The sequence below is a fragment of the Pseudophryne corroboree genome, chromosome 11, assembly GCF_028390025.1.
Source record: "Pseudophryne corroboree isolate aPseCor3 chromosome 11, aPseCor3.hap2, whole genome shotgun sequence".
NCBI classification, from domain to species: Eukaryota; Metazoa; Chordata; class Amphibia; order Anura; family Myobatrachidae; genus Pseudophryne; species Pseudophryne corroboree.
The window spans coordinates 296,307,029-296,334,482 of NC_086454.1; the positions used below are offsets into that span (position 1 = coordinate 296,307,029).

Consider the following 27,454-nt stretch of genomic DNA (forward strand, 5'->3'; position numbering starts at 1 on the left):
CACAGTCTATCTAGACTTGCGATACCGACCTCGCGGGACTGCACATCGATATCGCATCGGGATCGCAAGGTGACTTTCACCTGCCTGAACTAACTTTCCTAACGATTTAGACTATACCGTCAAAATCATAAGAAAAAAGCTTACCGTGTGTACACACCTTAAATCCCATCTTTATTTATAAAAGTCTAAGGGGTATATTTACTAACGTGCGGGTTTTAAGAAATGGAGATGTCTCCCATAGCTACCAGTCAGATTCTGCTTATAATTTACTAGGTGCTTCATCGCGCCCTACGGGCGCTCTTCACACCGTCGCAAGGGGCTACGCCTCCTTAACCCTTGCATGCCTTTCTGGGGTTTAATATTTGTATTATATGGAGTATTACCTGCATTCCTTTGTTAGTGGTTAAATATTGCACAATGAAAGGGCGTGCGATGGTGAAGGAGGCGCAGCCCCTTGCGACGGCGTGAACAGCACCTGCAGGGCACGATGTACAGAATGTAGCGGGTGCGGGGGGGACTGCGGATGGTGTCTGTAGATGCTGCGGGTGGAGGGGAGGCAGAAGTGGGGGTGGGGCCCGGATGGGGAAGGTTCGGGAGGTGCTGCACGTGGGGGAGGGGCAGAGGAGTGGGGGATGCAGATGGGGGAGGGGTCCGGAGGCACCGCAGGTGGGGGAGGGGCAGGGGTGCCACGGGTGGGGGAGGGGCAGGTGTGGGGATGTTGTGGATGGGTGAAGGGTTCCGGAGGTGCTGTGGGATGGGAAGGGACGGGTGTGCCGGGGGTTGGGTAGGGGACCGCAGGCACCATGGGTAGGGTAGGGGCAGGTACGGGTGTTGCGGCGGATGGGAAAGGAGGTCCGGAGGTGCTGCAGGTGGTGGAGGGGCAGGTGCAGGGGTGCCATTGGTGGGGGAGGGGTGGGTGAGGGGGGGACCGCTGATGGAGGAGGGTGTCTGCAGATGCTGCGGGTGGAGGGGGGCAGGTGTGGGGGGAGACGTATAAGGGGGGTGAATGGTGGAAGGGGCCTGGAGGTGCTGTGGGTGGTGAAGGGGTGGAGGAGTGGGAGCCACGGGTGGTGTAGGGGGTCTGGAGGCACAGCATGTGGGGGAGGGGTGGAGTGCCGCATGTGGTGGAGGGGAAGGTGCGGAGGTGTGGTGCATTGGGGAGAGGTCTGGAGGCGCTGCGGGTACTGTACATGCCATAAAAGGTAGTTGGAGGGTATGCAGTAACAGGGCCAGGACAGGGGTGACAGGGTCAGTACAGGGTTGACGGGGCCAGGACAGGGGTGACGGTGCCAGGACAGGGGTGACGGGGCCAGGACAGGGGTGACGGGGCCAGGACAGGGGTGACGGGGCCAGGACAGGGGTGACGGGGCCAGGACAGGGGTGACGGGGCCAGGACAGGGGTGACAGGGCCAGGACAGAAATGATAGGGACAGGATAGGGGTGACAGGGCCAGGGTAGGGGCGGCAGGACCAGGACAGGGGTGACGGGGCCAGTGTAGGGTTCACAGGGCAAGCACAGGGGTGACAGGGCCAGGATAGGGGTAACAGGGCCAGCATAAGGGTGACAGGGCCAGGATAAGGGTGAAAGGGCCAGAATAAGGGTGGCAGGGCAAGGCCAGGGACATGACAGAACACAGGGCACGGGAGAGATTGGTATTAGGGACAAAACAGTGGTGACAGACAGATGTGTCTTACCGGAGTCACTGCTGCTGGCTGCTGTTGTTCCATTCCAACCTGTTGGGATCTGCTGCTGCTGGAGACTTGGCATGGCTGACTCTCTCAGGCTGGAGTCCTGCTTTCTCTGCCAGTACGCATCCCTCCCCCCCCCTCCTCAGTCACACACCGCAGACCTCGCGCAGCTGCCGGGCACTGTGGTAAGGTGAGACTGGAAATGACTGGTTAGCCCCCAGGAGATGCTGCGGCTGGAGGGAGGAGGGGGTCATAGCATGCACGTGGCGCGGACCTCACGGCTTCCGGGCACTGTGGTAAGGGGAGACTGGGAGTGACTGGTTAGCTCCCAGGAGACGCTGCGGCTGGAGGGAGGAGTGGGTCAGAGCCTGCAAGCAGCTCGGATTTCTGCAGCGCTACCCGCCAGCTAAAGTGTGTGAATGAGCTGGGCGCACTCCACTGCGGGTGGCAGCGCTGCAGCTAGCGGTGGGGTTGCCGGGGCTGGAGATAACAGAGGCAGTATGGAACCTGCACAGCGGCAGGTGCCTCACTAAACTGCAGCTAAGAAGCGTGGAGTGTGTCAGAAAGTGACGCTCCTCCGCACCAGAGAGACCCTGCTGAGTATGCCGATGTGGGGGGTCAAGCACACAGTGAGCCGGTGCCCGTCTGACTGTATGACATACCCCTCACACACCCCCATACCTCCCAAATGTCCCGATTTTCGCGGGACAGTCCCATTTTTTGGGGTCTGTCCCGCTGTCCCACCCGCGGGTCGCAGTGTCCTGCGGTGGGGGGGGGGGGGGGGCAGTTGGAAAGCTCCTGTACTCGCTGTTCTGCTTAGCAGAGCAGCGGTGAAAAGTGGAGACAGAGGGAGAGGGGGCATCAGGGGGTACGGATTAATGGGGGGGTTCCAGCAGCAGAGCCGGATTAAGGGGGGGCGGGGGATACGTACCGTTGGCCCCACAGTTTTAGAGGCCCCCCCGGCTGGAGTAGCTCTGTCCCAGCTCAGAAGCTCCCCCCCCCCCGTCCTGCCAGCAACAGTGGCAGCATTGTGCTACAGTCAGCACACGCTGCTGCATATTGGCAGGTCTGTGGTGTTGCAGGGAGGCAGCAGTCTCCCTGCTTTCTTCTCCCTGTGCGGGTGTGTAGGGGGGAGCGACCACCTCCTCTGGATTTAGCCCTAGCTGAGGGGCCAAAATCCCATTAAAAAAATAAAAACAAAAATCGGAATTTGCATAAGGGGGCGTGGCCGCGCGGTCCGCGATTAGGCCACGCCCCCAACCCCCAGCAGGCACAGCAATGAGATAGGGCTCCCCTGTCTCAAGTGCCCTGGGCCCCCCGGACTCATAATCAGCCCCTGGGGGCATGCCAGCAGCTCACAGAGCGCTGGGCATGCCCCCTCACTGACGAAAACGGGGACCCTCCCGTGAAGCCACGCCCCCTTTTCGCAGAGTGTTTCCCTCCTTCTGCCTGGAGAAAGCTCCTGCAGAAAGCTGGGAGGTATGCAGCCCTGTCTGTGACATGCCCAATGCCCATGCTATCTGCTTCTGCTCCTAGTCTCCTGTAGATTTGGCCAGATCTCTGTGACTCATTTGAATAACTCCGCCCACTGTTGTGACTCCGCCCAGCGTTAGCAAATGAATCACAAGGTCACAGAATAGGGCTATTATATAGGAGATTTATCTAGCACTTTCTAGAAGATAATAGCTAGATTCTGAGTGGTTGCTATGGGCAACATCTCAACTTCCTAAAACCCGCACTTCAGTAAATTTACCCCTAAGTGTTCCACCATAACTCTGATTAAGGAGCCTATTTATTAAAATTGGCGTTGCGCACTCGAGAGTTAACAATTTATTGCCACAAATTGGGGGGATTTGGATTTTTTTGGTACAGTTTTATAACTCTGGGGCCCATCTGAGAAAAGTTTGCTCTTTGGTGCGTGATAAATTGCATACAGGCCCTCATTCCGAGTTGATCGCACAAAGCTGCTTTTTGCAGCCCGTGCGATCGACTAGTCACTGTCTATGGGGGAGGTATTTTTTGCATAGAAAGGCTGCGAACGCTTGTGCAGCCCTGCTATGCAAAAATTATTATTTGCAGTTTCTAAGTAGGTCCTGACATACTCACCGGCTGCAATGTCTTCAGCGAGACTGGTCCCGCAGTTGACATCAGACACCCGGCCTGCAAACGCCTGGACACGCCTGCGTTGGACTCACCACTCCCAGAAAAACGGTGAGCATCTGCCCCGGAACACCTTCACCTTTCAATCTTCTTGCGCTAGGCACCGACGCACATGCGCAATGCGGCCGCCGCGCATGCGCAGTTCCGACCCGATCGCATGGCTGCGAAGAAGTGCAGCGTGCGATCGGGTCGGAATGACCCCCACAGTCTTATAATTCTACTATTCACACATGGAGATCACATCATCTCCAAACGCCGACAGGCGCGCCCGCACATAGAGTGTAAATGGGAAGCCGGGTAGCGCGATCCAGCTCCCGTTTACACTGAGCAGTTTGCCGGGTTAAACACGTGTTCAACCCCGCAAACTACTACCCCTTTTCCACTAGCTCTAAAAACACAGGTAAATGCGCGGGGGCGCGCATTTACCCGTGTTTTTTTTCTAGTGGAAACGGCCCACCCTGCAAATTCTCGGTTCAAGTAATCCGGGAATCCTACCCCGGGTAGCTTGCCGGGATGAACACGTGTTCAACCCGGTAAGCTGTGTAGTCTGAACGGGAGCCGAGTCGAGGCGACACGGTTCCCTTTCACAGTGTATGGAAGGGCGGCGCTGGGAGATCATGTGATCTCCTAGCGCCGCCCCTGCCGCGTCAGCAGCAGCGTCACCAACCCGGCAATATGCCGGGTTGGTGAGCTAGTGTAGAAGGACGCTCTAGCACAGGTCGCAGCCGTGTCAGGCTCCACGGCTGCGACCAGTGCTAGCAAGTTGAAAAGGTGTATACCCGAGTTGGAATACGGGTCTCTCGACCCGGATTATTCCAACTCTGCCCTTTTACACCGTGCAGCAACACGTGTTATGCACGTTCATGTGCAATAACCCGTGTTATATGCTGCCGGTGTAAAAGGGGTATTAGTATCTGCCTTTCTCTGACGTCCTAGTGGATGCTGGGGACTCCGTAAGGACCATGGGGAATAGCGGCTCCGCAGGAGTCTGGGCACAAAAGTAAAGCTTTAGGACTACCTGGTGTGCACTGGCTCCTCCCCCTATGACCCTCCTCCAAGCCTCAGTTAGATTTTTGTGCCCGAACGAGAAGGGTGCACACTAGGTGGCTCTCCTGAGCTGCTTAGTGAAAAGTTTAGTTTTTAGGTTTTATTTTCAGTGAGACCTGCTGGCAACAGGCTCACTGCATCGAGGGACTAAGGGGAGAAGAAGCGAACTCACCTGCGTGCAGAGTGGATTGGGCTTCTTAGGCTACTGGACATTAGCTCCAGAGGGACCGATCACAGGCCCAGCCATGGATGGGTCCCAGAGCCGCGCCGCCGGCCCCCTTACAGAGCCAGAAGACAGAAGAGGTCCGGGAAATCGGCGGCAGAAGACGTCCTGTCTTCAATAAGGTAGCGCACAGCACCGCAGCTGTGCGCCATTGCTCTCAGCACACTTCACACTCCGGTCACTGAGGGTGCAGGGCGCTGGGGGGGGGGTGCCCTGAGACGCAATAAAAACACCTTAGATGGCAAAAAATACATCACATATAGCTCCTGGGCTATATGGATGCATTTAACCCCTGCCAGAATACACAAAAAAACGGGAGATAAGGCCGCCGAGAAGGGGGCGGAGCCTATCTCCTCAGCACACTGGCACCATTTTCCCTCACAGTTCCGTTGGAGGGAAGCTCCCTGGCTCTCCCCTGCAGTCACTACACTACAGAAAGGGTTAAAAAAGAGAGGGGGGCACTAATTAGGCGCAGTATTAAAAATACAGCAGCTATAAGGGGAAAAACACTTATATAAGGTTATCCCTGTATATATATAGCGCGCTGGTGTGTGCTGGCAAACTCTCCCTCTGTCTCCCCAAAGGGCTAGTGGGGTCCTGTCCTCTATCAGAGCATTCCCTGTGTGTGTGCTGTGTGTCGGTACGTTTGTGTCGACATGTATGAGGAGGAAAATGATGTGGAGACGGAGCAAATTGCCTGTAATAGTGATGTCACCCCCTAGGGGGTCGACACCTGAGTGGATGAACTGTTGGAAGGAATTACGTGACAGTGTCAGCTCTGTATAAAAGACAGTGGTTGACATGAGACAGCCGGCTACTCAGCTTGTGCCTGTCCAGACGTCTCATAGGCCGTCAGGGGCTCTAAAGCGCCCGTTACCTCAGATGGCAGATACAGACGCCGACACGGATACTGACTCCAGTGTCGACGGTGAAGAGACAAATGTGACTTCCAGTAGGGCCACACGTTACATGATTGAGGCAATGAAAAATGTTTTACACATTTCTGATAATACGAGTACCACCAGAAAGGGGTATTATGTTCGGTGAGGAAAAACTACCTGTAGTTTTCCTGAATCTGAGAAATTAAATGAGGTGTGTGATGATGCGTGGGTTTCCCCCGATAACAACTGATAATTTCTAAAATGTTATTGGCATTATATCCTTTCCCGCCAGAGGTTAGGGTGCGTTGGGAAACACCCCCTAGGGTGGGTAAAGCGCTCACACGCTTGTAAGAACAAGGGCTCTACCCTCTCCTGAGATGGCCGCCCTTAAGGATCCTGCTGATAGAAAGCAGGAGGGTATCCTAAAATGTATTTACACACATACTGGTGTTATACTGCGACCAGCAATCGCCTCAGCCTGGATGTGCAGTGCTGGGTTGGCGTGGTCGGATTCCCTGACTGAAAATATTGATACCCTAGATAAGGACAGTATATTATTGCCTATAGAGCATTTAAAAGATGCATTTCTATATATGCGTGATGCACAGCGGAATATTTGCCGACTGGCATCAAGTGTAAGTGCGTTGTCCATTTCTGCCAGAAGAGGGTTATGGACACGACAGTGGTCAGGTGATGCGGATTCCAAACGGCATTTGGAAGTATTGCCGTATAAAGGGGAGGAGTTATTTGGGGTCGGTCTTTCAGACCTGGTGGCCACGGCAACAGCTGGGAAATCCACGTTTGTACCACAGGTCGCCTCTCAACAAAAGAAGACGCCGTATTATCAGGCGCAGTCCTTTCATTCCCAGAAGGGCAAGCGGGCAAAAGGTTCCTCATTTCTGCCCCGTGACAGAGGGAGAGGAAAAAGGCTGCAGAAATCAGCCAGTTCCCAGAAACAGAAGCCCTCTCCCGCCTCTGCCAAGCCCTCAGCATGACGCTGGGGCTTTACAAGCAGACTCAGGCACGGTGGGGGCCCGTCTCAATGAATTTCAGCGCGCAGTGGGCTCACTCGCAAGTAGACCCCTGGATCCTTCAGGTGATATCTCAGGGGTACAAATTGGAATTCGAGACATCTCCCCCTCGCCGTTTTCCTAAAGTCGGCTTTACCGACGTCTCCCTCTGACAGGGAGGCAGTTTTGGAAGCCATTCACAAGCTGTATTCCCAGCAGGTGATAATCAAGGTACCCCTCCTGCAACAGGGAACGGGGTATTATTCCACACTGTTGTGGTACCGAAGCCGGACGGCTCGGTGAGACAGATTCTAAATCTAAAATCTTTGAACACATACATACGGAGGTTCAAATTCAAGATGGAGTCACTCAGAGCAGTGATTGCGAACCTGGAAGAAGGGGACTACATGATGTCTCGGGACATCAAGGATGCTTACCTTCATGTCCCAATTTACCCTTCTCACCAAGGGTACCTCAGGTTTTTGGTACAGAACTGTCACTATCAGTTTCAGACGCTGCCGTTTGGATGGTCCACGGCACCCCGGGTCTTTACCAAGGTAACGGCCGAAATGATGATACTCCTTCGAAGGAAGGGAGTTTTAGTTATCCCTTACTTGGACGATCTCCTGATAAGGGTAAGATCCAGAGAACAGTTGGAGGTCGGTGTAGCACTATCTCAGGTAGTGTTGCGGCAGCACGGTTGGATTCTCAATATTCCAAAATCGCAGCTGGTTCCGACGACTCGTCTTCTGTTCCTAGGGATGATCCTGGACACAGTCCAGAAAAAGGTGTTTCTCCCGGAGGAGAAAGCCAGGGAGTTATCCGAGCTAGTCAGGAACCTCCTAAAACCGAGCCAAGTCTCAGTGCATCAATGCACAAGGGTTCTGGGAAAAAGGGTGGCTTCCTACGAAGCAATCCCATTCGGCAGATTCCACGCAAGAACTTTCCAGTGGGACCTGCTGGACAAATGGTCCGGGTCGCATCTTCAGATGCATCAGCGGATAACCCTGTCACCAAGGACAAGGGTGTCCCTCCTGTGGTGGTTGCAGAGTGCTCATCTTCTAGAGGGCCGCAGATTCGGCATTCAGGACTGGGTCCTGGTGACCACGGATGCCAGCCTGCGAGGCTGGGGAGCAGTCACACAGGGAAGGAATTTCCAGGGCTTATGGTCAAGCCTGGAGACATCACTTCACATAAATATCCTGAAGCTAAGGGCCATTTACAATGCTCTAAGCTTAGCAAGACCTCTGCTTCAAGGTCAGCCGGTGTTGATCCAGTCGGACAACATCACGGCAGTCACCCACGTAAACAGACAGGGTGGCACAAGAAGCAGGAGGGCAATGGCAGAAGCTGCAAGGATTCTTCGCTGGGCGGAAAATCATGTGATAGCACTGTCAGCAGTGTTCATTCCGGGAATGGACAACTGGGAAGCAGACTTCCTCAGCAGACGCTCTGGTAACACCGTGGGTGTACCGGTCAGTGTATGTGTTCCATCCTCTGCCTCTCATACACAAGGTACTGAGAATTATAAGATGGAGAGGAGAAAGCACTATATTCGTGGCTCCGGATTGGCCAAGAAGGACTTGGTAACCGGAACTTCAAGAGATGCTCACGGAGGATCCGTGGCCTCTACCCCTAAGAAAGGACCTGCTCCAGCAAGGACCCTGTTTGTTCCAAGACTTACCGTGGCTGCGTTTGATGGCATGGCGGTTGAACGCCGGATCCTGAAGGAAACAGGCATTCCGGATGAAGTCATCCCTATCCTGATCAAAGCCAGGAAGGATGTAACCGCAAAACATTATCACCGCATTTGGCGAAAATATGTTGCGTGGTGCGAGGCCAGTAAGGCCCGACGGAGGAATTTCAACTGGGTCGATTCCTACATTTCCTGCAAACAGGAGTGTCTATGGGCCTGAAATTGGGGTCCATTAAGGTTCAAATTTCGGCCCTGTCAATTTTCTTCCAAAAAGAACTAGCTTCAGTCCCTGAAGTTCAGACGTTTGTAAAAGGGGTACTGTATATACAGCCTCCTTTTGTGCCTCCAGTGGCACCTTGGGATCTCAATGTAGTTTTTGGGTTCCAAAAGTCACATTGGTTTAAACCACTTAAATCTGTGGAGTTAAAATATCTCACATGGAAGGTGGTCATACTGTTGGCCCTGGCCTGGGCCAGGCGCGTGTCAGAATTGGCGGCTTTATCCTGTAAAAGCCCTTATCTGATTTTCCATTCGGACAGGGCGGAATTGAGGACTCGTCCTCAGTTTCTCCCTAAGGTGGTTTCAGCGTTTCACCTGAACCAACCTATGGTGGTGCCTGCGGCTACTAGGGACTTGGAGGACTCCAAGTTGCTAGACGTTGTCAGGGCCCTGAAAATATATGTTTCCAGGACGGCTGGAGTCAGAAAATCTGACTCGCTGTTTATCCTGTATGCACCCAACAAGCTGGGTGCTCCTGCTTCTAAGCAGACTATTGCTCGTTGGATTTGTAGTACAATTCAGCTTGCACATTCTGTGGCAGGCCTGCCACAGCCAAAAATCTGTAAATGCCCACTCCACAAGGGAGGTGGGCTCATCTTGGGCGGCTGCCCGAGGGGTCTCGGCTTTACAACTTTGCCGAGCAGCTACTTGGTCAGGAGCAAATACGTTTGTAAAATTCTACAAATTTGATACCCTGGCTGAGGAGGACCTGGAGTTCTCTCATTTGGTGCTGCAGAGTCATCCGCACTCTCCCGCCCGTTTGGGAGCTTTGGTATAATCCCCATGGTCCTTACGGAGTCCCCAGCATCCACTAGGACGTCAGAGAAAATAAGAATTTACTTACCGATAATTCTATTTCTCGTAGTCCGTAGTGGATGCTGGGCGCCCATCCCAAGTGCGGATTGTCTGCAATACTGGTACATAGTTATTGTTACCAAAAATCGGGTTATTGCTGTAGTGAGCCATCTTTTCTAGAGGCTCCTCTGTTATCATGCTGTTAACTGGGTTTAGATCACAAGTTATACGGTGTGATTGGTGTGGCTGGTATGAGTCTTACCCGGGATTCAAAATCCTTCCTTATTGTGTACGCTCGTCCGGGCACAGTATCCTAACTGAGGCTTGGAGGAGGGTCATAGGGGGAGGAGCCAGTGCACACCAGGTAGTCCTAAAGCTTTACTTTTGTGCCCAGACTCCTGCGGAGCCGCTATTCCCCATGGTCCTTACGGAGTCCCCAGCATCCACTACGGACTACGAGAAATAGAATTATCGGTAAGTAAATTCTTATTATTTGTACCATGCAATTGGTTGTTCAAATGTAGATTTATTATACACTGCATTTTTACCCTGGTATTATTATTTGATACATACAGTCTCATTCTATAAATCAGGTTTGTGAGTGGTTGTCTGTCACCTCCACTGAATACTCCCACTGGGATTATTTACTATTGTTACTCCATTCTGTTTCTTACCTTGAGTTATATACCAGTTATTAATAGGTGAAGTTTCCATTAAGTGTCCTGTTACACTTATTTTAATAAACATTAATTAAAGATACATTTTTACTGTCCCCACAGAAGTCCTGGAGGGATCTAAGCAGGGCCACCAAGAGACAGGGGAGTGGGTACTAACTACTCGGGATTTGGTAAAAAATAGAAAATATTATTTTATGTCCCTCCACCCAGCCCAGGGCCCACAACGACTCACTTCTCTCGTGGTGCGGGCAGGCAGCTGGTGCAGCTGTCATTGGGCTGTGTACGGCAGCACAGCCGGGGACAGGGGAGCTGGGCAGCGTCTGAGCTGTCTGCTGCAAGTGCTCAGTGCTGCTCGGCTTTAAAAATGCACATGCGTTAACTAATCTCGAAATTCCAGGATTGTCTTCCCTAACTGGGCCTGATGGAGAGGCCTGGCAAATAAGGAGCAGGAGCCTGGCAGGCAAGGAAACTTTTTAATGGCTTTTTGATGTGTGATTAAGGTAAACGGGTGCTTCGAGTTAATGTATTAATAGGTGTTGGGTAGGGGAGGTTAATGGGTGCTGTGAGGTGAGTTAATGGGTGCTGCGGGTGAATGGATTAATGGGTGCTAGGTGGGGGAAGGTTTATGGCTGCAGACATGGGTGACAAATGTGTTAATGGGTTCTTGAGGGGAATGGGTTAATGGGTGCTGGATTGGAGAAGTTAATGAATGCTAAATTAGTAAATGCGGTGGATACGGCGAAAGTGACTGGGTATATTGGGTGCTATGGCTCTAAACAAAGTGTAATACATGTACAGACAGGTTGTGCATATGCAAAATAACTCACTCTAGGGGAGAATTCAATTGTTTATGCTTGCCAGATCTTCCGTCTATAGCACAGGTTCTCAAACTCGGTCCTCAGGACCCCACACAGTGCATGTTTTGCAGGTAACCCAGCAGGTGCACAGGTGTATTAATTACTCACTGACACGTTTTAAAAGGTCCACAGGTGGAGCTAATTATTCTACTTGTACTTCTGTGAGGAGACCTGCAAAACATGCACTGTGTGGGGTCCTGAGGACCCAGTTTGAGAACCTGTGGTCTAGTAATGGGAGATCGTGGGATGCTATTCAATTGGGTTTTTTTCAACGCGGGTTTAATCGTGTAAAACAACTAAACCCGACTAAAGTGCTGGGCATGACACGAAAAGTGCCTTTTGGGTGGCCAAACTGTGCACTTTTCGCACATTTCTGCTTGCCAGCACGGGGGGCTGCCAGCAGAAATGCCAGCGCCGGTAGCTGTTCGCTTCTGAATGGAGCAACAATTGAATTGCTCCATTGGGTGCCGGCACAAACAACTGAATACCCTACTAGGTGCTCAAAGCTGGTAGAGACATATAGACTGATGGTTGTAATTGCAGCAAAAGGTGGTTCTACAAAGTAATAAATCAGGGGTCTGTTCACTTTTCCAACCCTGTTATTCTAGTGTAATCTAAATTTTCGAAATTGTTGCCTTTTTTGTATTATTAGTGATTATTATAAGGCGAAATGTGTAAATAATAAATGACGTATCTCTGCTGATCTGTCTTGACAAAGACCCTTTGGGGCCAAAATGCTTACTTTGATGATGTCAGAATAAATTTATACTGTGCATTATATGCTAAAGCTGATGACACTAATTTGTCTGTGTGGGTTGGGTAGAGAATGCCGGCGGTTGGGATGATGGAGGTCAGAATACCGACCACTGCATCCCGACGATCAGAATCCCGACCGGTGGCAGGTAAGTATACTTACCTCCCCCTACCCCCTTGGCAGGGGCGTTTTAAGAGAGGAGAAGGCCCGTGTTCTGCCTCCTCCGTTCGGGCCCCCTCCTCTCTGCTGGCAGCGCTGAGAGTCTGAGCACTAGAGCGCTCAGACTCCACTGCGCATGCACAGATCTCCGGGAAAATGGCACGACGGCCATTTTCCCTGAGATTTCTCTACTGCGCATGCGCAGAACTCCATGAAAATGGAGTTTTAACACCGCTGTGGACATCGCCGCGGGACTCCGGAGGGGTGAGTATTCAGAAAATGAGTGCAGCGTGTGGGGTGGGGGCTCCCTCTGGACTCAGGGGCCCGTGTGCACTGCACACACTGCACCCATTATAGATACGCCAGTGCCCCTTGGTCCCCTAACCCTAGCTCTCCCTCCCCGTGGCCTAAATCTAACCCCCCCTCCCCCTTACTGCAGGCCAAGCCTAACACCAACAAAAGTTTGTGCAGTCTCTGCACAGCTCAGGACTTACTCAGCCGCTGCGATGATCCGGCAGGAGCTGACGTCAGGAATCCTCCCTCCAAACGGCTGGACACGCCTGCGTTTTTCCGGACACTCCCTAGAAACGGTCAATTGACACCCACAAATGGCCTCTTCCTGTCAATCTTCTTGCGATCGCCGGTGCGATCGCTTTCTTCGTTAAATCCATCGCTGTCCAGCATGCGCAGTTCAGACCCGATCACACCGCTGCAAAAAAAAGCTAGCATGCGATCAGGTCTGAATGATCCCCTTTGTCGTTATTGTTTATATATACTGTATATATATATATATATATATATATTTAGAAAGGAGTATTTACAGTTCAAATAAACATTACATTATTGGGATAAATTGATAAACTGTACATTAATTATTGGTATTTAATTATTTCCATTATACAGATGACACTAGAGGCAGATTGGCGCCAAGTTGGAGAGAGGGAGTGGAAAAGTGAGATCTGGGCCTGCGTCAAATATTTTTTTTTTAATTTAATACATATTTAAAGTTGACAATATAAAATTATGAGCAAAGTCAGAATAATATTATGAGGTTTATTTTTCCACAAATTGTTACTGGTTCTATATTTTTTTTCCCTCCACCCACTGTTGAGCTTCCCCAGTGCTCCTGTGCTGCTAATATGACCAATGTGTGACAAAGCAAGGTAACCACACACCCACACAGGTAAGGTATGGTGCAGTGATGCACATCACGTGAGACACACCCATGATGATGTCACCACACAGAACACGTGCCCACTTGTTTGCAATAGCACTCACACATCCAGTCAGACTGCTCAGTCCCTGGACTACATCTTCTACGTCGTCTCTTTCCTCTGCTGCTAGGACCCAACCGAAACCAGCACAGGTAAATCCTTTACTTTCTTATCTTTTTTATTATTATATTTTATATAACCTAGTACCTGGTACAGATTTACCTATAACCTATAGGAGGGAGGAAAATAATGTTATTCTAATTTGTTGCATACGTGTTAATAAAAGTTCTATACAAGCTTATTGATTAACCACTGAACTGGAACGGTCAGATCACATACGACCACGCCGGGCTACTGTGTCCCACAGTTTTTGCTGAGCAGATCGTTTTAGCAGATGTGCATAATATAATATTTCAATATTTAAACAGAATACTTTTTAAACCAAATTAAATAAAAAAAAATAAGTGAAAACAAACAATGAACGGTTTTGAAGGGAAAAATCGTCGGTTAAGTGGCTTAAGAAAAGTACATTTGTATATAAATATTGTGGCTAGCCTAGCCATACAGATATGCCCTATTTTATTTTGCAAACGAGTCACGGTAAACGTGACTCATTTGCCGCGAACAGTGTGCCCACGAATGTCCACGGGCACGTGCGTACGCAACCGCTTCCATAGGGAAGCATTGAGTGTATACACACAACGAATACTCGTGGCACAGAGCACATAACTGCTGCCGCAATGCGTTCGCACGCGGCAGGCGATTATGTGCAAGATAAGTATGAGCACATCTGTATATCAATGACTCGGGCTCTCATTACTTATTGTATGTATGTTTGTTTTCTCCCGTTTTTCAATGATAAGTTTAAAATGGGTCAAGTTATATTCAGCCTGTAGCTAGGGAGGCCATCCCGGGTCCTATTTTCAATTCTGGTGGTGGGGGGCATCGGGTGAAAGGAGGTGATGGGGTTTCCGGCGTGAGCGAGGAGGCCCTCCTGTCAGCAGCTCGGTGATACAACAGATCAACAGCAGCCCCGGCATGTGTAAAGAGGCAGCGGCTCCCGTTGTGGTGAGGTTGGTTCCAGTTTAGAAGTTTCTCATGGCAACCAATCAGGGGCTACGTATAATTGTATAGAATGCAGTTGATAAATGTTACTTCAATGCTGATTGGTTTCCATGGGCAACTTCTCCACTGCTTCACTTCTCCACTCTGCATCATGAATAGACTGCTAAATCCTAGGATTCCACCGAACCCGATCCAAGAATTGTCCTCCCTACCTGTGGCCAGTCATTGCTTTAGAATGTTAAATTGTTACATTTTATTTGATTATTTTTGTTACATATACTTTTCCTAATGCTTTCTTAGCGCTGTTTCTTATATTATTATTATCTTTTATTTCTATGGCGCCAAAAAGGGTTCCGCAGCGCCTATTACATAGTACATAAACAAATAAGCAAAACAAGAAAGAAAGCACTTACAGTTCGAGACAATATAGGATAAGTACAGGGCATACCTACCTACCTGACCCTCTCCATGAGGGAGAAAATGCTCTGTTCCTGGACTTTCCTGGTAATGTATGATTGCCATCACCTGTGGTAAGCTAGTTAATTGATAAGAAAGGTGTTTCACCACAGGTGATGGCAATCATACATTACCAGGAAAGTTCAGGAACAGAGCATTTTCTCCCTCATGGAGAGGGTCAGGCAGGCAAGTATGGTACAGGGTATATACAGAAAACCAGGGGTTAGGTGCTATCAAAGGGAGTATTATTGAGTATAAGATACTGTAAGTAAGAGAAGGAAAAGATCATGAGGGGAGATGGCCCTGCTCTATATTTTACCTTGTTTATGCCAGATATAATAACACTCCTTATATAAAGGCATAACTTGACAGACCTTGCTGCTATATAAATTCAATATCAGCAAAAGGACATAAAGATTAATCCTTAGAGGGATGATAAATCCAGTGTGTTTGGGATTTTTACAGTGAAGGTTCTGTGATTACTCTGTATAGCCCTGGTTTCATTAAAGGTGGGTTTTTATGCTGTTGCTGGTGTGTACAAACATTGCTTCTAATCAGGAATGTCTACCGTGTCAGCTGACCGCAGTCTCAGATTACTCACTTATACCGGTCTGTCCGGTTTTTGCCTCTTGTTCCGGTGCTATCATTGATCTGAGTTTAGAGTTTCATCGGGTAATTAGCTGAGAGAAACTTACCTCATAAACAGAAGACAGGTTCATGCAAATTATAAACAGCATTCTTTTTTTCCATTAGAGATAAGCACTCCTGCACTAGTCATGAGTTAAAAGCACATCATTAACACAAATGATTTGAGCAAGTCTAAAGGAAAAGATTAGACATTTGCATCATAGTACGAGGAAAAAAAAGAAAATATTAACTGTAAAAGCTCAAAATTGTTATACTTGACAACACTGCTCAGAGATAGCGAATCGGAGTGTGTCGTGCTGGATTGTCCATGAGCAACAAATTGCAGCACCCATTTTGTCCTGGAGCCTAAAATTGCTGCACTGTTGTGTGTTGATGGCAACCCCAAAGGGTGCAGTGGATTCCTGACTGAGATTCACCCGTGATCTACCTGTAGTATTTTTCCCCACAGAGATTATCACAATGGGACATGCCATCTTCCTGCTGTAGGCCTAAACTCCATTGCTACATGAGAATATTTTATTGACAGCCAGACATTTTGATCATAACTTATAACCGATCCATTTTCTGTGGTTTTGCTGAATTTTTAGTAATGATCCATTCCACCCTTTACGTGATGATGCTCATGGATGGGTCACACTCACCAGCCAAACTGTGGTGACATGACCACATGACTGTGGCACGTCTGTGACACACTTGGCAGGTCTGTGACACACTAGATAGAGGCACAGCTCATCTATATTACAGTATATTCTTTGTTTTGGGAGGGTTGTACTAAAGGAAAAATGCGGTAAAACCCCCGTTTACTGGGTTTTTTTTACCGCATTTCAAATGTACTAATTCCTGGCTCACGCCACTTCCTCCCAATGGGGGTCATTCCGAGTTGATCGCTAGCTGAAAATGTTTGCTGCGCAGCGATGAAGCAAAAAAAACGGCACTTCTGTGCATGCGTTTGCGGCGCAATGCGCACGCACGACGTACTTTCACAACGGCCGATGCAGTTTTACACAAGGTCTAGCAAAGCTTTTCAGTCGCACTGCTGGCCGCAGAGTGATTGACATGAAGTGGGAATTTCTGGGTGTCAACTGACCATTTTCAGGGAGTGTTCGAAAAAACGCAGGCGTTGTTGTGAGAACGCAGGGCGTGTTTGTGACGTCAAATCCGGAACTGAACAGTCTGAAGTGATCGCAAGATAGAAGTAGTTCTGGAGCTACTCTGAAACTGCACAATTTTTTTTTGTAGCCGCTCTGCGATCCTTTAGTTCGCACTTCTGCTAAGCTAAGATTCACTCCCAGAGGGAGGCGGCATAGCGTTTGCACGACTGCTGAAAACTGCTAGCGTGCAGTCAACTCGGAATGACCCCCTATACCTGCATGCAGGCAGCTCCCGTCGCAGTCCCGGATCCATGCCTCCTCCCCAGGAACACAGCCATCTGTACTTCTGGCTGCAGGGAGGAGGAGCCCGAGACTGACAGCAGACGTCACATCTCGGTGCTCGGAGGCGACGGAGGCCCCCGCGCACCCTCTCCTCCGGACCACTAGGAATCGCAGGGGGCCCCTGGCATCGCATTGCAATACTAATCGCATATGTTAGTACTCAAGCGATTAGCATCGTTGCAATGACCGGCGAAGGCCTGCGATCACTTTTAGAACATCCTGCCCTCACAGTGTTACTTTGTTATTTTTTTTATATATATCTTTCAAAATTCCCAATTAAAACATTGGAACTAAAGAGAATAAAACATAGAATTTGATGGCAGATAAGAACCACTTGGCCCGTCTAGTCGGCCCATGTACACGCACACCCCTACACACTAGGGTTAGTTTTTGTCGGCAGCCAATTAACCTACAACCCATAATCCAACACATGAACTGCAGTTAAACCACGTACATATGAGGCATACAGATTTTTGTCACAATTGGGACTGTTGGGAATTATGGCCTTCTAGGACAAGAGTCAGCAGACTGCTGCCGCGACCTATTGGTGCAAAACAAAAATAATTGTATATACATGCTGATGATCCAATGATCCTGACTAATGCAATAGATACTACAAGCTTTGAGGCATTAGTCATTAATATGCATAAATTAAACACAGGGCCTGTTTCAGAAGTGTCATTGGTGCACACAAACAGCCAATGTTATGCATCAGCACATGTGTACTGACTGCCCGCGCACAGGAGACATCAGTCTGGTCCCTTTGTTATTGCTCCCCATGCCACAAAGTACCGATGATCAGTACTTTGCAAATATGCAGGACTCGTTTACCACACACTGACACGGTTCCTGCAACAGCGGACACAGGATGGCATCAGACTGTCAGTGACTGAGTCAGGAAGTGGGTAGCGTTAGCCTCTGTTTGTCCAAACGGAGGCGTGTCGTCGCTGTTGCAGGGGAGAGAAGAGGCCAGGATCTCCGTCAGAGGACGGAGATTTCCTGGCCTCTTGGTGGCAGCTGTGGCAGCTGGCTTGCCTGACCTCATGGGTTACGCAGCTGGCTGATGGTGCTGGGGAAGATCCAATACTGTGTCCTGGGTCGCAGTATGGATCAGTAATGCATGTAGGAGGCCTCTGCTGCATTACCATATTTGTACTATCGCTGCTGCTGCTTCTTTGTAAGCAGCAGCAATAGCTCCGCCAACCACATCTGAATGAGGGCCAGAGAGGCAGCACAGAATCGGATGCATGGTCTGAGAATGTCAGAGGGGGATGTCAGAGCTGATTCGGTCTTGTCACTGAAAGTGGCTGTGTTTAAAGACACACAGCCAGGAGGAATCAGAACCAGAATCAGCATTATTGGCTAGGTGTACTCATGTACACTAGGAATTTTTTGTGGTACAATGCATTGCCAAGCAGCAACATGAAGGAGGAACAAATAGCATAAGAAGGAGGAAAAAAACATAGCATGCATTACAAACATGAGTTCATACTGCACATTGCAACTGTACAATAGACTCGACATATTAGACATATTATACTTATTAATTATTATACATGTAACACTAAAAACAAAGGCAACTTGGCAGAGCAGCACCGAGGCAGCCATCCACTGCTCCAACTAGAACTCAAACAATGCACATAATACAGAAGATTTAAGTAATACATCAAAAGATAAACCACACAGACAATTAAAAAAACCAAACAAAAAACAAACAAACCTTGAGCACACAGAAAGACTGCGTAGGTCATGAATGTGGCCGAGCAGCATAAACTCACCGGCTGGGGATGCGGCACGCCTCTTAATGCATCACTCTGGCAAGGAAGGGGTTACAGTTTTTTGAGGGAGGAACGGAAGGGAAACTGCCTGGATTGTGATTGGCTAGATTCTGTATAGGGGCTGGTCTGACATACATATAGTCTTCAGACCTAGGACAGCCTGTCTCTTTTCCTGTTTTTCGGTGACCCACCCGCCCGCCCTGGAGAGTCGGTTTTTTTGTTGCTCCCCTGGGGTTGCTTGTGTCGGCTTTTGGTGGCCGGTTTCTGAACGGTTATTTTAGTTTAACTTAAGGAGTTTATCGTTAGTAAGTTTGGGTGAACTTTTAGGTAATTTTATAGGCTTATTATTAATTGTTGGGCACCACCGTACCTGGTGGGCACATATGATAGATCATAAACATGTGTGGATATCGGGGCCGGTGGCCCTATTTTTTATCCCCTAGGGGCGGAGCGTGCCTCCGTCCCTACAACTGTTGGTGGGCAGGGGTAGTGGCAGAAGGTCAACCCCTGGCCTTGGATTTTTGGATTTTCGATGTCTGGGATGGAGGCAGGAGGCCGATCCCGGAACATCTGGGGCAGAAGGCCCCCTCACACATATGTTTTATTGCTCGGGATGGAGGCAGGAGGCCAATCCCGGAACATCTGGGGCAGAAGGCCCCCTCACACACACATGTTTATTGCTCTATTTCGTCATATCATTTTGTATTACCCTTATTAAGTTCTTTATCATGCTTAACCGTTCTTCTCCCCGCCACCTTAGTTAGAGAGGGAAGTCTGCATTCTAGTTTTAGTATTAATAGGCCTCCCTCTCAGTCAAAATAAAAAGCTGACCCCTTTCACGCCAATTACGGTTGTTGTGTCTTTATTTACTAAGATAAGTGTGCTTGAGTGGCGTGCGCATGCATCTGACGTGTGAAGTTTAAGCATAATGCATGATTGGTGTAGGCATTTTGGGTAATAACCTCCAAGGGTTGTGCATTCCACCCTCACAAGGTACCAGGTGCGGCAGCCATCTTAGGCGCACTGCGTAGGATTACCCAGGGTGGAATAGTCCACTTACTAGAAGAGAACACAAAATGGGGAGATTGAAGAGTCCTAAAGGTCAGAGTAGGGTTCCAACAAAACCATCAGGTCCATGTATTTTACAGCCCATCCACAAGCGCACCAGATAAGTCAGCCATGTTGGGGAGTACTACGAAGGTTACACAGTGGGAGATGAACCATACAAGGGCCAAATGCATGTATGGGAAAACTGACACGTGTGTAGGAGTATGCTATACCCTGCATGCAGGGCCGGATTAACAATGGGGCGGATGGAGCTGCAGCTCCAGGCCCTCCATTGAAAATAGGCCCACAACCACAGTGAAAGGACTCATAGCTGCCGGCATTACAATGAGTCACACTGACTCATTGTATGCCGTCGCCAGCGCTGCACCCGCCGCGCCTCCACCACCACTGCCTACAGGGAACCAGTCACTCACTCAGTCACTGAAGACTCCTGGCCGGAGCGGGAGGAGAAGCCGATCACGAGACGCATCTCTCCTCCTGAGCGCCTCCGCCCCCAGCCTATTAGTTGTGCTGCTGTGCTCTAGTGACGCGAGGGAGGGGGGAGGAGCAGCTCTCCCATCTAATTCGAGCTCCTCCCCCCAGACAGTGCTGCTAAGTGAAGAGGATGGGCCGGACGGAGGGGGAAGAGGAGGAGCCGCTCTTTCTGCTCCTCCCCTTTCCTGCTGTGACTCAAGCACCGCATGGGCAACCAGAATGGCCGCACAATGTAGCCCTGGGACTCGCAGCAGCTATTCTTGGCTGCATGGAGAGTGAAGAGTGCTACATTCTACATTCCTGGATGCCAAAGGGTGAGACCGGAGGTGCCTGTTTCAGTAAGTTTATTAGTTTTTATGTGTTGTATATGTATTTGTGAGTCAGTAATTGGTTTCTTAAAGTTAGTGGTGACTGTGTCAGTAAATTTGTATGTGTGTGTGCGTGTGGGTGTCTGTCAGTAAGCATGTATGTGCTAATAAATCGTGTGTGTGTCAGTAAGTGTAATCTAGGTCAGTAAGGGGTGTCTGTGTTATTAACTGGTATCTGTCAGTAATGGGTATCCACAGAGCCATTTATTGCGGCGGGCGAGGCGGGCGTTCGCACAGGGTGCCCAACGTGGCTCTAAGTCGCTCTTTTTGGCTCCCCCTACTCCCCGTCATTGCTATTCCGCTTAGGGGCAGGGTTTCGTGCAATGATGCGTTTGCATCATGACATCACAACGCAAAAGTGTAATTGCATGAAACTCCGCCCCCGAGCACAGTACTGATGACGGGGAGGAGGGGGAGCCGGGATACGACAGGAGATTGGAGACTGGAGAGGTGGGCCGGCGCGGGACAAACAAAGAGTGTAGAGGGTTTTTTTTCGTTTTTTTTCTTTGTCTTCTCTTTGTTGAAGGGGTCTCTGCCTGACGTAATGTGTAAAATGGGGACACCTGCCTGCAGTAATGTGTAAAATGGGGACTCTTGCCTGCTGTAATGTGTAAAATGGGGACTCTTGCCTGCTGTAATGTGTAAAATGGGGACACTTGCCTGCTGTAATGTGTAAAATGGGGACACTTGCCTGCTGTAATGTGTAAAATGGGGACGCTGTCTGCCGTAATGTGTAAAAAGGGGACGCAGTCTGCCGTAATGTGTAACAAGGGGGACGCTGTTTGCCGTAATGTGTAAAAAAGGGGACGCTGTTTGCCGTAATATGTAAAAAGGGGACGCTGTCTGCCGTAATGTGTAACAAGGGGGACACTGTTTGCCGTAATGTGTAAAAAGGGGACGCTGTCTGCCGTAAAGTGTAAAAAGGGGACGCTGTCTGCCGTAATGTGGAAAAAGGGGACGTTGTCTGCCGTAATGTGTAAAAAGGGGGACGCTGTCTGCCGTAATGTGGAAAAAGGGGACACTGCCGTGATGTGTAAAAAGGGGATGCTGTCTGCAGTAATGTGTAAAAGGTGGACGCTGTGTGCTGTAATGTGTAAAAAGGGGAATCTGTCCGCCGTAAGGTGTAAAAGGGTGTCTATCTAGTGTAGTGGTGTTACCGTGCGGCTTCATTTGAATAATGGAGACTACTGTGCACCGTTATATGAATTGGTATTATTTTGTGGCCGCACCCCTTCCCCACGAAGCCACACCCCTATTTTTTTGTGCACGCCTACTGCGCGTACTGCCCCTGTTTTACATAGAGGGGTGGGGCTCCGATGCCGTTTCTTGCACACAGAACTAAAATTACTAATTACGGCACTGTTGCTAGGTATCCATTTCCCTGGCCTTGAACAGGTCCCCCTCACCAGATCCTCTCCAGGGGTGAGGGGGTGGTCTTGGAGGGGGGGGCCAAAGCATTTTGTCGCACATGGGCCCACCGCTCGCTAGTTCCGCCACTGTAGCCACACCCATGGTACAGACTATACTCCCTATTTAGACCACCCCCACTGCAGCGCTTGTCACGCCTCCTACCGAGGCACACAATAGGCCCTTCATAAATTTCAGCTCCAGGCCCAAGTGGACCTTAATCTGGCACTGCCTGCATGGAAAGATCCAAATGAAGCACACCCTGCCCACGGAGGAGCCGTCTGAGGCAGCCATGTGGGGCGCACTGCGTAGGTTAGTGCTGGCATGGTGTGCAACCAATGGAGGTAAACACTACAGGAATAGCACACAGTGGGGTGGAAGTACGCTGTAAGAAGAAAGAGAAGAGAAAAACACATTTGCAGGAAAACTGTACTAACATTATTTTGCAAAAATTATAAATGTCCTGGTCCCATGAGAGCAGTGCGGGTGGGTGTGAGAATGTGGGGTGCACACTAATGTCCAATGGAAATGACCCAACAAAGTCTGGTCCTGGTGCACACGTCCCTCAGTTCCCTGCTCAGTTTGTGGGGTAGTCCCGGGGGCAGTCATGATGTTCTTGGACAGAGGAGTAGTAGGCATTGGTCCTGGTGTTCTCATGGCAGAGGTGAGGAGAGGCCACATAGTAGTTCTGAGATGTAGTGTTTGGGGAAGTAGTTTAATTAGAGATTTTTGCGTAGTCCAAATCCAGTTCAAACTCCGGTTCTAACTTTATCCTTAAAATACATCCTTAACAAATGCATTATTCACAAATGCAAGCAGATCAAGTCCTGCAGGCCTTGATAATATTGCTCTTAAATGGTCCAACTATATCAGCTGGCAAAGGGGGAGGTGTCCAATCAGAAGTTCAGCTAATTAACAGAGGGGATTTTGCATTGAAGAAAGATCACAGACAGTTGCAGACAAACTTTCTTGGGGTGTGAAAAGTTTAGCCAGAGAGAGATTATAGACTCAGATATACAAGCATGAGCAGCGGCGGATTGGCATGCCGGGACGCCGGATCGGATTCCATTTGGCCGGTCTGGCGTTCCTTCATGGGCTGCCCGCCACCCCCATGCAGGCCAGCCGCGATCGCTGCAGTGTTCACGGAAAGCTTCTGTGCATGCGCAGAAGCTCAATGAAGCACTTTGAAAATGGACGCCGTCTGAGCTTCTGCGCATGCTGTGGGCTCAATACCACATGGTTTTGTAATAAATATCCCCGGCAAACCTCCTCCTCAGATGCACGCCTTGGATGGGACCACGGACCGCGCCGCTAACCACCTCAATGGACACCACACGCTGGGACACCTTCTCTTGCCGGCAATCAGAGGACACAGGAGGGGGATCAAACAGGCACATCAGCAGGAGGAGGTTTGCCGGGGATATTTATTACCAAACCATGTGGTATTGAGCCCACAGCGTGTTGTGATGTGGTTCGAGCACTAATGTTGTGATCTTAACTCAGTTAGCATTGTGATGCTGTTTTAACAAATTAAATTGGTCCTGCACTATGGAGCGCCCCATCTATTTGTTTATATATATATACGCTGCTCAAAAAAATTAAGGGAACACTTAAACAACACAATGTAACTCCAAGTCAATCACGCGTCTGTGAAATCAAACTGTCCACTTAGGAAGCAACACTGATTGACAATCAATTTCACATGCTGTTGTGCAAATGGAATAGACAACAGGTGGAAATTATAGGCAATTAGCAAGACACCCCCAATAAAGGAGTTGTTCTGCAGGTGGTGACCACAGACCACTTCTCAGCTCCTATGCTTTCTGGCTGATGTTTTGGTCACTTTTGAAAGCTGGCGGTGCTTTCACTCTAGTGGTAGCATGAGATGGAGTCTACAACCCACACAAGTGGCTCAGGTAGTGCAGCTCATCCAGGATGGCACATCAATGCGAGCTGTGGCAAGAAGGTTTGCTGTGTCTGTCAGCGTAGTGTCCAGAGCATGGAGGCGCTACCAGGAGACAGACCAGTACATCAGGAGACGTGGAGGAGGCCGTAGGAGGGCAACAACCCAGCAACAGGACCGCTACCTCCGCCTTGGTGCAAGGAGGAACAGGAGAAGCACTGCCAGAGCCCTGCAAAATGACCTCCAGCAAGCCACAAATGTGCATGTGTCTACTCAAACGATCAGAAACAGACTCCATGAGGGTGGTATGAGGGCCCGACGTCCACAGGCGGGGGTTGTGCTTACAGCCCAACACCGTGCAGGACGTTTGGCATTTGCCAGAGAACACCAAGATTGGCAAATTCGCCACTGGCGCCCTGTGCTCTTCACAGATGAAAGCAGGTTTTCACTGAGCACATGTGACAGACGTGACAGAGTCTGGAGACGCCAAGGAGAACGTTCTGCTGCCTGCAACATCCTCCAGCATGACCGGTTTGGCAGTGGGTCAGTAATGGTGTGGGGTGGCATTTCTTAGGGGGCCGCACAGCCCTCCATGTGCTCGCCAGAGGTATCCTGACTGCCATTAAGTACCGAGATGAGATCCTCAGACCGCTTGTGAGACCATATGCTGATGCGGTTGGCCCTGGGTTCCTCCTAATGCAAGACAATGCTAGACCTCATGTGGCTGGAGTGTGTCAGCAGTTCCTGCAAGACGAAGGCATTGATACTATGGACTGGCCCGCCCGTTCCCCAGACCTGAATCCAATTGAGCACATCTGGGACATCATGTCTCGCTCCATCCACCACAGACTGTCCAGGAGTTGGCGGATGCTTTAGTCCAGGTCTGGGAGGAGATCCCCCAGGAGCAGTGAGAAGACCATCCGCCACCTCATCAGGAGCATGCCCAGGCATTGTAGGGAGGTCATACAGGCACGTGGAGGCCACACACACTACTGAGCCTCATTATGACTTGTTTTAAGGACATTACATCAAAGTTGGATCAGCCTGTAGTGTGTTTTTCCACTTTAATTTTGAGTGTGACTCCAAATCCAGACCTCAATGGGTTAATAAAATTAACTTCCATTGATAATTTTTGTGTGATTTTGTTGTCAGCACATTCAACTATGTAAAGAACAAAGTATTTAATAAGAATATTTCATTCATTCAGATCTAGGATGTGTTATTTTAGTGTTCCCTTTATTTTTTTGAGCAGTATATATAAAAAACCAGAATCACCTTTATCCTGCGCTATAATATTGCTGCCCTCTGAAACGGTCCTACTGTTAGTCAGGACCAGACAAAACACCTCCAAACAATGAATCAGAGGGCGCTAATAATCACTCCAACTATACCAGCAGTACAATTGACCACATATGTAAATGAATACTATCAATTTATTTAAAAGCACAGATTGCTAAAAGAGATAACCCTTTCACATACACATGGCAATAATTTGTGTCACAGATGACATGAAGGGTATTTTTTCTCTCTCTTCCACCCAGACGCATTTCCTCCTTTGCAGACTTTTTCAGAGGAATGATCAATACAGCTATGAAATCCAAAATTGACAATCATAAGAGTCTTCAGGTCCTTACGACTAATTGACAATGCAGATTTGTAGGACAATTCTATGCAATCCAAAATTGACAATCATACAAATGTTCAGGTCCTTAAGACCAATTAACAGTACAGGTTTGTAGGACAATTTTAAAAGTGGGACCTCTAATCACAATACGTGAGGGTCCAATCAATAAAAGCTGATAATAAGCCCACTTAGGGAGAATCTCCTAAAGTACAGGGGCGGAACTGCCGGAGACAATGGAGCCTCTTGCCGCCGGGCTCCCAGCCCAGAAGGGGGCACTTCCTCCATTGTTCCCCGTTCCTCCATTGTTCCCGCCCGCATCTATCCATCCTGCAGTTTTCGAGGACTGATGATCTGCCGTGCAGAGCGCACATCATCACGGCGCTCCTCCCCTGTGACCTGGTCTCACTGCTCTTTATGGTCACGTACGTCACCTGACACCTGTAATGTGACCCGCGACCTGAGCATGTGAGCGGGGAGCCGGTCAGTGATTTTCGTTCCCGGAGCCGGGAGCAGAGGCATGACAGGAGCCGGGAGCTGGGCAGTGATGTGCGGTGAGGTCCTTCCCTGGAGCCGGGCAGTGATGTGCGGTGAGGTCCTTTCCGGGAGCCGGGCAGTGGTGTGCGGTGAGGTCCTTTCCGGGAGCTGGCCAGTAATGTGCGGTCTGTCCTTGGAGCTGGTAGCAGTGGCGTGATGGGAGATTGAGCGGGATGGGCGTGCAGAGTGGCTGTCGCTGTTGGGACTCGAGGATCCAGAGGATAGATCACTAAGCGCAAGGCAACAACAGTCTACTTGGATCAAGCCCTATAGGGCTGCGGTAGTGGAGGCAGGTGCTTGTGAAGGGGGAGAGTTGGGGGTGATGTACATTCCATAGATACTAAATTTATTTAATTTGGTTGCACTGGAGGTGCACCTATTATAAAATTATATTATTACACTATAGCTCTCTTTAAGTATATAATGACAAAGTCACGTACGTATGTACAAGGCAATATAGTGTTATAATGTGTTTATGACAAATTAGGTACACCTCCAGTGCTACTAATATATATATATATATATATATATATATATGGAAAAGACAAAGGGGGAGGGACAAGCGCCTAATAGTGCAGTAACTTCACACCGAATTAGGTTATGTATAGTGTCTTATCTATAGGTAATATGCGTACCAGAAATATGATCTATAGTGGGCACATCAAACGTTATAATAGCTGGTATTTTGCACCGCAATTGGTCCCCAGGTTGGACATCAATATGGATGTTCTCCAAATCATCAATTTGCAAATGCGCCGATCTGTAAATAGTCAGAGCGAGAGGCGCCTCTCATAGTGCAGAAATTACTTTATAAATATATTGGAATTCATAGAAAACGATAGGTATTAAGCGTACCAAAATATGAACACCAAACAGCTTTTAAATATGGTCTTTTTGTCCAGAGCGGTTTTCCCACATGTGGTTAGAGATTGTCAGACTTCGTGTATTGCCGTATATAAATAAATATATCACAGGCTAAAAAAAGTGGGTTTTAATTCATATGATAAAAAGAAAACAAGAAAATATTCTCAAAGAAAAAAAGAGTTCATTAAGCTTATCTGGATAGTCCGAGATTTTTTCAGTGGTCCGGGGTATATCCACCGTATAGGTCTGTGTCAGGGGTGTTCAGAACAGGTCCTCAACGCGTTTCACCTGTAAAAGGCTTCCTCAGGAGTGTCCCCTGCCTGCCGCCCTGCAGTTCCGCCAGCCGCTGCTGCCTTATAGCTTCACCTGGAAGCTATAAGGCAGCAGCGGCT

At 49.2% G+C, this 27,454-nt stretch overlaps 1 protein-coding gene across 2 annotated transcripts in view; it reads left to right on the forward strand.

Annotated features, from left to right (window-relative positions):
• Positions 1–27,454, forward strand: part of LOC134969495 (IST1 homolog) — a 114,033-nt gene that overhangs the window by 2,884 nt on the left and 83,695 nt on the right. Inside the window, exon 2 of one of the 2 annotated variants that reach the window (XM_063945484.1) lies at positions 13,130–13,178. The gene's annotated coding sequence lies outside the window, so the exon portion shown is untranslated. Of the gene's footprint in view, positions 1–13,129; positions 13,179–13,433; positions 13,593–27,454 lie in introns of those variants that run through there. The other variant, XM_063945483.1, reaches the window with a different exon arrangement.